This window comes from Balaenoptera physalus, assembly GCF_965194825.1.
Source record: "Balaenoptera physalus genome assembly, chromosome: X".
Classification (NCBI taxonomy): domain Eukaryota; kingdom Metazoa; phylum Chordata; class Mammalia; order Artiodactyla; family Balaenopteridae; genus Balaenoptera; species Balaenoptera physalus.
This window is the reverse complement of record NC_138903.1, coordinates 52,805,402-52,817,841: the sequence shown is the minus strand read 5'-3', so window position 1 is coordinate 52,817,841 and position 12,440 is coordinate 52,805,402. Positions and strand designations below refer to the sequence as shown.

The 12,440-nt window shown below is 36.8% G+C and overlaps 1 long non-coding RNA gene across 1 annotated transcript in view; it reads right to left on the bottom strand.

Moving 5' to 3' along the window:
* The window catches only part of LOC309651899, a 116,763-nt gene that overhangs the window by 42,849 nt on the left and 61,474 nt on the right, over positions 1–12,440 (bottom strand). The gene's annotated exons all lie outside the window — the stretch shown is intronic.

The window sequence follows — 12,440 nt, the reverse complement described above, 5'->3', positions numbered from 1 at the left end:
TTCTCAAAGAACCAGCTTTATTTTTATTGATCTTTGCTATTGTTTTCTTTGTTTCTATTTCATTTATTTCTGCTCTGATCTTTATGATTTTGTTCCTTCTGCTAACTGTGGGTTTTGTTTGTTCTTCTTTCTCTAGTTCCTTTAGGTGTAAGGTTAGATTGTTTACTTGAGATTTTTCTTGTTTCTTTAGGTAGGCTTGTATAGCTATGAACTTCCCTCTTAGAACTGCTTTTGCTGCATCTCATAGGTTTTGGATCGTTGTGTTTTCATTGTCATTTGTCTCTAGGTATTTTTTGATTTCCTCTTTGATTTCTTCAGTGATCTCTTGTTTATGTAGTAACGTATTGTTTAGCCTCCATGTGTTTGTGCTTTTTACGTTTTTATCCCTGTAATTGATTTCTAATCTCATAGCTTTGTGGTCAGAAAAGATGCTTGATATGATTTCAATTTTCTTAAATTTACTGAGGCTTGATTTGTGACCCAAGATATGATCTATCCTGGAGAATGTTCCGTGCGCACTTGAGAAGAAAGTGTATTTGATTTCTGTTTTCAAACTTTTTGTAGTTCTTCCGTGTTTATTTTTCGTATTCTTTTTTTCTACCACCGTGTTTTGATGATTTTCTTTAGTTGTATGCTAGAGTTACTTTCTTTTTAGTTTTTGTGTGTCTATTGTTGTTTATTGATTTGTGGTTACCATGAGGTTGGTTTCTGTTGACCCATAAATATATCTACTTGGATTTTTTCCATATGCTTGAGATCATACATCACATTTTTATTTTATTATTTTCTAATATTTTTTATTTTATGAAAACATAATTTTTAATTGAAGTATAATTGATGCACAACATTATGTAAGTTATAGGAGTACAGTATAGTGATTCACAATTTTTAAAGGTTTTATATTTACAGTTATGATAAAATAGTTATTATAGTTTTATAGTTATTATAAAATATTGGCTAGAGTCCCTGTGTTGTATAATATATCCTTGTAGGTTATTTTTACATAAAAGTTTTACCTTTAATCCCCTACACTTATATTGCCCTTCTGCTTTCTGTCTCCCCATGGGTAGCCTCTAGTTTGTTCTTTATATCTGTGAGTGTGCTTGTTTTTTGTTATATTCACTAGTTTGTTTTATTTTTTAGATTCCACGTATAAGTGATATCGTACAGTATGTGTCTTTCTCTGTCTGACTTATTTCACTTAGCATAAGACCCTCCAAGTCCATCCATGTTGTTCCAAATGGCAAAATTTCATTCTCTTTTATGGCTGAGTAGTGGAAATTGTATTATAATTGTATTCAGCAATGTTGCAGTTTAAGAAATGGGAAAGTCCGTGTAATCCTCTAATACTAATATAAAATATTGCACTTCGTCAAATTGTACTTGACATTAAAATAACAGTTGTAGCAAAATATATCTCAGTAAAAATATGAGAGTGCTGAATGTAATGCATCTTTTGTCCTGTATAGGAAATTTTTGCCTAATAAATGACATGGCTTGTTTGGATGAAACCTTCCAGAACATTCCATCCTTGGGAGGAAAAATAACTACAGTGAGGAATGACTCTCAGATGGTGAGATCTAGGATTCTGTCACTGAGTTCTACCCAGAAGTCTACAGTGACCACCCCCTCATCACTGTCTTGTAGACAGCATATATACTGGTCATGTTTTTGTATCCATTCAACCAGTCTATGTCATTTGGTTGGAGCATTTAATCCATTTACATTTAACACATTATTGACTGCGGGATTTTTTTGCAGAAACTACCACCTGTGGCAGGTGATTTGTTATGTAAGTGAATATTGATAGACCCGTGTTTTGGTATATATCAACAACTTTTTTTGCACTTAATGCATTTATTTGAAACTTTGTACATGTCTTACTAAAGGATTCTAATATTTCGTTTGAGTGTGATAGGCAGTATAGCAGGCACCTATGTGCAGGGGAACAGAATATCTACTACAAATATATCATGTTTCATGGTGCTTTCCCCAGAAAGAGCAGATTCTACACTTTCTGGCGGATTTTTTTTTTTTTTGTCCTTTGGGCATTAATTCTTCTAGAATACGTTTTTTATTTTACCTGATAGCAAACAAGATGGACCTTTGAGGGGGCTCTTTTAGATGTCACAAGAAGGACCAGGTGGGGAACTACCACTACATTCACCAGAAAGGTCAGTTACCCATTCTTTACTACTGCTAACAAAAATTGCTTGTAAGTTATTTTATGCTGTGCATTAAGGATAAAATAAATGTTATTTTATTTTATTTTATTTTTAACACATTTAATGGAGTAAAATTGCTTTACAATGTTGTGTTAGTTTCTGCTGTATAACAAAGTGAATCAGCTATATGTAAACATATATCTCCATATCCACTCCCTCTTACGTCTCCCTCCCACCTTCCCTATCCCACCCCTCTAGGTGCTCACAAAGCACCAAGCAGATCTCCCTGTGCTAAGTGGCTGCTTCCCACTAGCTATTTTACATTTCGTAGTGTATATATATAAAAGCCACTCTCTCACTTCGTCCCAACTTACATTTCCCCCTCCCAGCATCCTCAAGTGCATTCTCTATGTCTATGTCTTTATTCCTGTCCTGCTCCTAGGTTCTTCAAAACAATTTTTTAAAAAAACATTTTTACATTCCATATATATGTGTTAACATATGGTATTTGTTTTTCTCTTTCTGACTTACTTCACTCTGTGTGACAGACTCTAGGTCCATCCACCTCACTACAGATAACTCAATTTCGTTTCCTTTTATGGCTGAGTAATATTCCATTGTATATATATGCCACAACTTCTTTATCCATTCATCTGTCAATGGAGACGTAGGTTGCATCCATGTCCTGGCCATTGTAAATTGTACTACAATGAACAATGTTGTACATGACTCTTTTGGAATTATGGTCTTCTCAGGGAATATGTTCAGTAGTGGGAAGGCTGGATCGTATAGTAGCTCTGTTTTTAGTTTTATAAGAAACCTCCATTGTGTTCTCCATAGTGGCTGTGTCAATTTACATTCCCACCAACAGTGTAAAAGGGTTCCCTTTTCTCCACAAACTCTCCAGCATTTATTGCTTGAAGAGTTTTTGATGATGGCCATTCTGACTGGTGTGAGGTGATACTTCATTGTAGTTTTGATTTGCATTTCTTTAATGATTAGTGATGTTGAGCATCCTTTCATGTGTTCATTGGCAATCTTTATATCCTTTTTCGAGAAATGTCTATTTAAGTCTTCTTCCCTTTTTTGGATTGGGATGCTTGTTTTTTTGATAGTGAGTGGCATGAGCTGCTTGTATATTTTGGAGATTAAGCCTTTGTCAGTTGCTCCGTTTGCAAATATTTTCTCCCATTTTGAGGGTTGTCTTTCATCTTGTTTATGGTTTCCTTTGCTGTGCAAATGCTTTAAACTTTCATTAGGTCCAATTTATTTATTTTTATTTTTATTTCAAGTTCTCTAGGAGGTGGGTCATAAAGGATATTGCTGTGATTTATGTCATAGAGTGTTCTGCCTATGTTTTCCTCTAAGAGCTTTATAGTGTCTGGCCTTACATTTAGGTCTTTAATCCATTTTGAGTTTATTTTTGTGTATGGTGTTAGGGAGTGTTCTAATTTCATTCTTTTACATGTAACTGTCCAGTTTTCACAGCACCACTTATCCAAGAGGCTGTCTTTTCTACATTGTATATTCTCGCACACTTTATCAAAGATAAGGTGACTATGTGTGCATGGCTTTATCTCTGGGCTTTCTGTACTGTTCCATTGACAGTATTTCTGTTTTTGTGCCAGTACCATACTGTCTTCATTACTGTAGCTTTGTAGTATAGTCTGAAGACAGGGAGGCTGATTCCTCTAGCTCCGTTTTTCTTTCTCAAGATTGCTTTTTGGTATCCGGATTCTTTCGTGTTTCCATACAAATTGTGAAATTTTTTGTTCTCGTTCTGTGAAAAATGCCGATGGTAGTTTGATAGAGATTGCATTGAATCTGTAGATTGCTTTGGGTAGTAGAGTCATTTTCACAATGTTGATTCTTCCAAACCAAGAACATGGTATATCTCTCCATCTGTTTGTATCATCTTTAATTTCTTTCATCAGTGTCTTATAGTTTTCTGCATATGGGTCTTCTGTCTCCTTAGGTAGGTTTATTCCTAGGTTTCTTTTTCTTTCTGTTGCAGTTGTAAATGGGAGCATTTCCTTAATTTCTCTTTCAGATTTTTCATCACTAGTGTATAGGAATGCAAGAGATTTCTGTGCTTTAATTTTGTATTCTGCTACTTTACCAAATTCATTGATTAGCTCTAGTGGTTTTCTGGTAACATCTTTAGGATTCTCTATGTATAGTATCATGTCATATACAAACAGTGACAGCTTTACTTCTTTTCCGAATTGGATTCCTTTTGTTTCTTTTTCTTCTCTGATTGATGTTTTTAAAACTTCCAAAATTATGTTGAATAATAGTGGTGACAGAGTGCTCTTGTCTTGTTCCTGATCTTAGTGGAAATGGTTTCAGTTTCTCACCACTGAGAAGGATGTTGGCTGTGGGTTTGTCAAATATGGCATTAATTAGGTTGAGGTAAGTTCCCTCTATGCCAACTTTCTGGAGGGTTTTTATCATAAATCATTGTTGAATTTTGTCGAATGCTTTTTCTGCATCTACTGCAATGATCATATGGTTTTTCTCCTTCAATTTGTTAATGTGGTTTATCGCATTGATTGATTTGCATATATTGAAGAATCGTTGCATTCCTGGGATAAACCCCACTTGATCATGTTGTATGATCCTTTTAATGTGCTATTGGATTCTGTTTGGTAGTATTGAGTTGAGGATTTATGCATCTACGTTCATCAGTGATATTGGCCTGTAGTTTTCTTTCTTTGTGACATCTTTGTCTGTTTTGGTATCAGGGTGATGGTGATCTCGAAGAATGAGGTGGGAGTGTTCCTCCCTCTGCTATATTTTGGAAGAGTTTGAGAAGGCTAGGTGTTAGCTCTTCTCTAAATGTTTGATAGAATTCGCCTGTGAAGCCATCTGATCCTGGCCTTTGTTTGTTGGAAGATTTTTAATCACAGTTTCAATTTCAGTGCTTGTGATTGGTCTGTTCATATTTTCTATTTCTTCCCAGTTAAGTCTTGGAAGGTTGTGCTTTCCTAAGAAGTTTTCCATTTCTTCCAGGATGTCCATTTTATTCGCATATAGTTGCTTGTAGTAATCTCTCATGATCCTTTGTATTTCTGCAGTGTCAGTTGTTACTTCTTTTTCATTTCTAATTCTATTGATTTGAGTCTCTTTCCTGTTTTTCTTGATGAGTCTGGCTAGTGGTTTACCAATTTTAACTTTTGAAAGAACAAGCTTTCAGTTTTATTGATCTTTGCTATTGTTTCCTTCATTTCTTTTTCATTTATTTCTGATCTGATATTTACGATTTCTTTCTTTCTGCTAACTTTGGTGGGTTTTTTGTTCTTCTTTCTCTAATTGCTTTAGGTGTAGGGTTACGTTGTTTATTTGAGATATTTCTTGTTTCTTAAGGTAGGATTGTATTGCTATAAACTTCCCTCTTAGAACTGCTTTTGCTGCATCCCTTAGGTTTTGGGTCATCGTGTTTTCATTGTCATTTGTTTCTACATATTTTTTGGTTTCCTCTTTGGTTTCTTAAGTGATCTCTTGGTTTTTTAGTAGTGTATTGTTTTGCCTCCATGTGTTTTCTTTTTTCATAAAATTTTTTTCCTGTAATTGATATCTAGTCTTATAGCATTGTGGATGGAAAGACACTTCATACGGTTTCAATTTTCTTAAATTTACCAAGGCATGATTTGTGACCCAAGGTATGATCAGTCCTGCAGAATGTTCCATGAGCACTTGAGAAGAAATTGTAATCTGTTTTTTTGGATGGAATGTCCTATAAATATCAATTAAGTCCCTCTTGTTTAATGTGTCGTTTAAAGCTTGTGTCTCCTTTTTTATTTTCACTTAGGATGAGATGTCCATTGGTGAAAGTGGAGTGTTAAAGTCCCCTACTATGATTGTGTTACTGTCATTTTCCCCTTTTATGGCTGTTAGCATTTGCCTTATGTATTGAGGTGCTCCTAAGGTGGGTGCATAAATATTTAAAAGTGTTATACCTTCTTCTTCAATTGATCACTTGATCATTATTAAGTGGAATTTGTTGTCTCTTGTAATATTCTTTATTTTAGAGTCTATTTTGCCTGATATGAGAATTGGTACTCCAGCTTTCTTTTGATTTCCATTTGCATTGAATATCTTATTCCATCCCGTCACTTTCAGTCTGTATGTTTCCCTAGGTTTGAAGTGAGTCTCTTCTAGACAACATACATACAGGTCTTGTTTCTCTATCCACTCAGCCAGCCTATGTCTTTTGGTTGGAGAATTTAATCCATTTACATTTAAGGTTATTATCAATATGTATGATCCTATTACCATTTTCTTAATTGTTTTGTCTGTGTTTTTGTAGGTCTTTTCCTTCTATTGTGTTTCCTGCCCAGAGAAGTTCGTTTAGCATATGTTGTAATGCTGGTTTGGTGCTGCAGAATTCTCTTAGCTTTTGCTTGTCTGGAAAGATTTTAATTTCTCCATCAAATGTGAATGAGATCCTTGCTGGGTAGGGTAATCTTCATTGTAGGATTTTCCCCTTTCATCCCTTTAAGTATGTCCTGGCAATCCCTTCTGGCTTGGAGAATTTCTGCTGAAAGATCAGCTGTTAACCTTATGGGGATTCCATTTTATGTTATTTGTTGCTTTTCCCTTTCTGCTTTTAATATTTTTTCTTTGTACTTAATTTTTGATAGTTTGATTAACATGTGTCTTGGCATGTTTCTCCCTGGAAATATCTTGCATGGGACTCTCTGTGCTTCCCTGACTTGATTAACTATTTCCTTTCCCATGTTAGGGAAGTTTTCAACTATAATCTCTTCAAATATTTTCTCAGTCCATTTCTTTTTCTCTTCTTCTTCTGGGACCCCTATAATTCGAATGTTGGTGTATTTAACGTTGTCCCATAGGTCTCTGAGACTGTCCTCAAATCTTTTAATTCTTTTTTCTTTATTCTGCTCTGTGGTAGTTATTTCCACTATTTTATCTTCCAGGTCACTTATCCTTTCTTCTGCCTCAGTTATTCTGCTATTGATTCCTTCTAGAGAATTTTTAATTGCATTTATTGTGTTATTCCTCATTGTTTATTTGCCCTTTAGTTTTTCTCGGTCCTTGTTAAACATTTTTTGTATTTTCTCCATTCTATTTCCAAGATAATTGTATTTTAGGTAGGCTGCCTATTTCCTCTTCATTTGTTTGTTCTCATGGGTTTTTACTGTGCTCCTTCATCTGCTCCATATTTCTCCATTCTTATTTTGCTTAACTTACTGTGTTTAGTGTCTTCTTCTCACAGGCTGAAAGTTCGTAGTTCCCTTTGTTCTTGGTTTCTGCCCCCAGTGGGTAAAGTTTGTTCAGTGGGTTGTGTAGACTTCCTGGTGGAAGGGACTGGTGCCTGTGTTCTGTTGGATGAGGCTGGATCTTGTCTTTCTGGTAGACAGGGCTGCATCTGTTCATGTGTTTTGGGGTGTCTGTGAACTTATTATGATTTTAGGCAGCCCCTCTGCTAATGGGTGGGTTTGTGTTCATGTCTTCCTTGTTGTTTGTCATGGGGTGTCCAGGACTGGAGATTGCTGGTCATTGAGTGGAGCTGGGTGTTAGCATTGAGATGGTGATCTCTGAGATAGCTGTCGCCGATTGATATTACATGGGGCCGGGAGGTCTCAGTGGTCCAATATCCTGAACTCGGCTCTCCCACCTCAGCATCTCAGGCCTGACACCTGGCTATAGCACCAAGACCTTGTCAGCCACACAGCTCAGAAGAAAAGGGAGAAAAACAAACAAAAATAATTAAATTAAATTAATTAAAATAAAAAATGAAAGATTATTAAAATAAAAAATTTAAAAATAATTAAAAAAAGAGGAGTACAACCAAACCAATAAAGAAATCCACCAATTATAACAAGCGCTAAAAACTATACTAAGATAAACATAAAAATCAGAAACTAGTCAGCCGCATACAGCAAACTCCATGTCTACAGTTGCTTCCAAAGTCCACTGCCTCAATTTTGGGATAATTCGTTGTCTATTCAGGTATTCCACAGATGCAGGGTACATCAAGTTGATTGTTGGGATTTAATCTGCCACTCCTGAGGCTGCACTGGGAAATTTCCCTTTCTCTTCTTTGTTTGCATGGCTCCTGGGGTTCAGCTTTGGATTTGGCCCCACCTCTGCATATTGGTCGCCCTCTGGCATCTGTTCTTCACCCAGACAGGATGAGGTTAAAGGAAAGGCTGATTAAGGGGCTCTGGGTCACTCAGGCCTGGGTGAGGGAGGGGTAGAGTACGTGGGGCGAGCCTGCAGTGGCAGAGGCTGGCGTGACATTGCAACAGCCTGAAACATGCTTTGTCTACTCCCAGGGAAGTTTTCCATGGATCACAGGACACTGGCAGTGGCGGGCTGCACAGGCTCCCAGGAGGGGAGGTGCGGATAGTGACCTGTGCTTGCACACAGGATTCTTGGTGGCTGCAGCAGCAGTCTTAGCCTTTCATACCCGTCACTGGTGTCCATGCTCATAGCCGCAGCTTGTGCCAGTCTCTGAAGCTCGTTTAAGCAGTGTTCTGAATTTCCTCTCCTTGCACACCCTGAAACAATGGTCTCTTGACTCTTAGGCATTTCCAGACTTTTCCACAGACACGCTCCCAGTTAGCTGTGGTGCAGTAGCCCCCTTCAAGCTGTGTTCATGCAGCCAACCCAGTCCTCTCCCTGGGATCTGAACTCCAAAGCCTGAGTGTCAGCTTCCAGCCCTTGCCAGCCCCAGCAGGTGAGCAGAGAAGCCTCTCAGGCTAGTGAGTGCTGGTCGGGCTTGATCCTCTGTGCAGGAATCTCTCCACTTTGCCTTCTGCACCACTGTTGCTGCACTGTCCTCTGTGGCTCCAAAGCTTCCCGCATGCCCACTCCATGTTTCCCCCAGGGAAGGGGCTTCCTAGTGTGTGGAAACTTTTCCTCCTTCACAGCTCCCTCCCAGAGGTACAGGTCCTATCCCTATTCTTTGGTCTCTGTGTTTTCTTTTTCCCTATCCATGTACTTTGGGAGTTTCTTGCCTTTTGGGAGGTCTGAGGTCTTCTGCCAGCATTCAGTAGGTGTTCTATAGGAGTTGTTCCACATGTAGATGTAGTTTTGATGTATTTGTGGGGAGGAAGGTGATCTCCACATCTTACTCCTTCGCTGCCTTGAAGATCCTTCACTTGGGGTAGAATAAATTTTAAATGCATTGATAAACCACAATTAGTTAAATAGAAACCCACTTTCTTATACCATTGTAACAGGGAAGAGCCAACTCTGACTACATGTTCAATCTGTTTCTCTTACTTTAACCTTTGCTTCCCGTTGCTTTTGTTCACTAAAAGGATACTGTCTATACATAATGGCCTGCATCGGGGAACACTGCCCCTCTGCCTGAATGTTAAACCAAAGTGTCTTTGTTCTGGGAAACATCCAGACCCTGCCCACCTGTGGATGGCTCCAAGAAAGAAGAAATTTGCCACATCCCCTCCCCAAGGCTGGCCATTCCAGGGGGTATTTGCAAAATGTATGCACTTTTTACTTTACTTCCTCATCTTCTCCCCCTCTCTGTGCTATAAAAGAAACTGGCATCCAAACCCCAATAAGATCGTTTTTCAGAGACACTAGTCTGCCATCTTCTCAGTCTGCCAGCTTTCCAATATAGTCGTATTCCTTGCCTCAACATCTCGTCTCCAATTCATTAGCCTGTCATGCAGTGAGCAGAGCAAGCTTGGACTCAGTAACACTATCATGAGTTTTCTGGAGGATATTGAAGTTTGCCAGGTATTGATCGGACTGACCAACTCCTTTCCTATATTTATTATACTGTAATATACAAGTGGGCTTAGCTATCTGATGGCCCGTCTTCTTGTCTTCCTTTCCTGTACATGCTAAGGAAGTGTCATGAATAGTTGTCACCACACAGACTAGCCTTTTGATGAAATTGTAAATGAGATTGTTTTCTTAATTTCTCTTTCTGATAGTTCTTAATATTATGTAGAAAAACATAGTTTTTCTGTATATTGAATTTCTATCCTGCAACTTAATTAGTTGATTAGTTCGAACGCTTTTTTTGGTGGAGTCTTTAGGGTTTCTATCATGTCATCTACAGTGACAGTTTTACTTCTTCTTTTCCAAATGGGAATATTTCATTTCTTTTTCTTGCCCAATTACTCTGGCTGGGACTGCCAATATTATGGTGAATAAAATGGTGAGAACAGGCATTTTTGTTTTGATCCTTATACTAGAGGAAATTTATCAGCTGTTCACCTTTGTGTATGATGTTAGCTGTGGGATTGTCATATATTGCTTTTATTATGTTGAAGTACATTTTCTCTATGTCCATTTTGTTGAGAGTTTTCATTATAAATGGATGTTGAATTTTATGTAATTCTTTTTCTACATTTATTGAGATGATCATATGATAGTTTATATTCATTGTGTTCATGTGGTGTATTATTACATTGATTGATTTGTAAATGTTGAAACATTCTTGCATCCCCAGAATAAAACCTATTTGATCATGGTGTCTGATTCTTTTAAGATATTGTTGAATTTGGTTTGATAATATGTTGTTCAGAATTTTGCATCTATATTCATCAGGAAAAGTGATGTGTAATTTTATTTTCTTGTAGTGTTCTTGTCTGGTTTTTGTAGCTGGGTAATGCTGACTTCATAAAATGCGTTTCAAAGTATTCCTTCCTCTTCTATTATTTGGAAGAGTTTAAAAGGATTGATGTTAACTGTTTAAATGATTGGTAGAATATAACAATGATGCTATCTGTTCCTGTATTTTGTTTTGTTGTGAGGTTTTTTTATTACATGTTTAATCTTCTAAGTAGTGATTGTTGTATTCAGATTTTCTATTTCTTTGTAAGTTGTATGTTTCTAAAAGTTTGTCAATTACTTCTACTTTGTTCAATTTATTTGCATATACTTGTTCACAGTATTATCTTATAATCCTTTGTATTTCTCTGGTATCAGTTTTAATACCTCCTTTTTCATTTCTGATTTTAATTTTTATTTTTTGACTTTTTAAAAATATCTTATATTGGAGCATAGTTGATTAACAATGTTCTGTTAGTTTCAGGTGTACAGCAAAGGGATTCAGTTATACATATACATGTATCTATTCTTTTTCAAATTCCTTTCCCATTTAGGTTATTACAGAATATAGGGCAGAGTTACCTTTGCTATAAAGTAGGTTCTTGTGGGTTATCTATTTTAAATATAGTAGTGTGTACATGTCAATCCCAAACTACCAATCTATCCCTCCCCTCCCCTGTTATCCCACTGGTAACCATAAATTCGTTCTCTAAGTCTGTGAGTCTGTTTCCGTTTTGAAAATAAGTTCATTTGTATAATTTTTTTTTAGATTCCACATATAAGCGATGTCATATGATATTTGTTTTACTCTGTCTGATTAACTTCACTTAGTTTGATAATCTCCATGTTGCTGCAAATGGAATTATTTAATTTTGGAATGGCTGAATAATATTCCATTGTGTATATTATCACGTCTTCTTTATCCATTCATCTGTTGATGAACTTTTAGGTTGCATACATGTCTTGGTTATTGTAAACAGCACTGCAATGAAGAGTCGGGTGCATGTATCCTTTTGAACCATGTTTTTGTCTGAATATACGCTCAGGAGTGGGATTGCTGGATCATATGGTAGATCTCTTTTTAGTTTCTTAAGAAAACTCCATACTCTTCACTGTAGTGGCTGTGCAAATGTACATTCCCACCAATGCCTAGGAGGGTCCCCTTTTCTTCACACCCTCTCCAGCATTTACTGTTTGTAGATATTTTGATGATGGCCATTCTGACTGGTGTGAGGTGAAATCTCACTGCGGTTTTGATTTGCATTTCTTTGATAATTAGCGATGTTGAGCATCTTTTCATGTCTCTCCTGGCCATCTGTATGTCTTCTTCAGAGAAATGTTGACTTAGGTCTTCTGCCAATGTTCTGAAATGGGTTGTTTGCTTTTTTGATATTGAGCCACATGAGCTGTTTGTAAATTTTGGAGACTAATCCCTTGTTTGTCGCATCATTTGTAAATGTTTTCTCACAATCTGTGGGTTGTGTTTTTGTTTTGTTTATAGTTTCATTTGCTGTGCAAAAGCCTTTGAATTCAATTAGGTCCCATTTGTTTATTTTTGGTTTTATTTCCATTATTGTAGGAGACGTCTCGGAAAAGGTATTGCTGTGATTTGTATATAAGAGTGTTCTGACTATGTTTTTCTCTAAGAGTTTTATAGTATCTGGTCTTACATTTAGGTCTTTTATCCATTTTGAGTTATTTTTGTGTACAGTGTTAAAGAAT